This window comes from Hipposideros armiger, unplaced genomic scaffold, assembly GCF_001890085.2.
Source record: "Hipposideros armiger isolate ML-2016 unplaced genomic scaffold, ASM189008v1 scaffold_867, whole genome shotgun sequence".
Classification (NCBI taxonomy): domain Eukaryota; kingdom Metazoa; phylum Chordata; class Mammalia; order Chiroptera; family Hipposideridae; genus Hipposideros; species Hipposideros armiger.
The window spans coordinates 89,056-90,203 of NW_017732217.1; positions in this window are offsets into that span (position 1 = coordinate 89,056).

The window sequence follows — 1,148 nt, forward strand, 5'->3', positions numbered from 1 at the left end:
AGCATATATCCTGGAGATCATTCCAGAACAGTGTCTAGAGAGCTTTCGTATTTTTCATTCATCTGTATAGTTGTCCATCATGTAGATGAAGCATAGTTTATTCAACCAGTCTCCTACTGACAGACATCTGAGTTGTTTCGTTCTTTTTCCATTATAAAAAACCCTGCGATGAACAGACTTGGGCTTACATCCTTTTATTGCCATTGTATCTTTGGGTTAGATTCCTAGTGGTGAGAGTACTGGGTCAAGAGAAAAACGCACCTGTAATTTTACCAAATACTGCCAAATTTCACTGCATTGGACTTACACATTTTGCATTCCCACTGGTAACATATGAAAATATTCTTTTCCTCATAACCTTCTGAATAAATACATTGTTGAGTTTTTGTATTTTTACCTATCTGATAGATGAGAAGTGGTGTCTCAGGGTGGTTTAATTTTCATTTCTCTTAATATAGGCGAGTTTGAGCATTTCATATCTTTAAGAGCAACTTGCATTTCTTTTTCTATGAGCTATTCAGATCTTTTGTCTATTTTTCTATTGGACTGTTGCTTTCCCTTTATGTTTAGGACATCTTGATTCTTTTTCTTGAGAGGAAATTAAGCCTAGGTGAGACTCAATAGCAAGAGTCAATGGAAAGGACTAGTTTTGGTGACAATACCTGGATTCAAATCGAGGCTCTATCATTAGAAACTGATTGCCCTGGGCCAAATAAGTTATTTAAGTTAAAGAAGTTATTTAACTTCATTAAGCCTATTTCTTTATGTTCATTTTGCAGGGTTGTTGTGAAGATTATACATATTGTGCATGAATAACCTGACATAGTAAATGCATTCACCATATTTACATTTCTTATTCTGTCAATTGCCTGTTTCTAACCTCAACCATTTTTTTCTAATTGGGATGTTGTCTTTTTCTTATTGATTTGAAGGAGCTCTGCATATTGTGGTACAAATCTTTCCTCCAACTTTGTTGTGGGTCATTTATTGATTCAACAAATATGTACTGAGACCTACTATGTGCTAGCTCCTGGGAATAAAATGGCAAATGAGGTAGATACAGTCTCTCCCTTTGAGTTACTTCTAATTGGGCAGAAAGTCAAATAAAAGTAATTTTAAAGTGAAGGAATGAAGCAAACAAGCGTCTG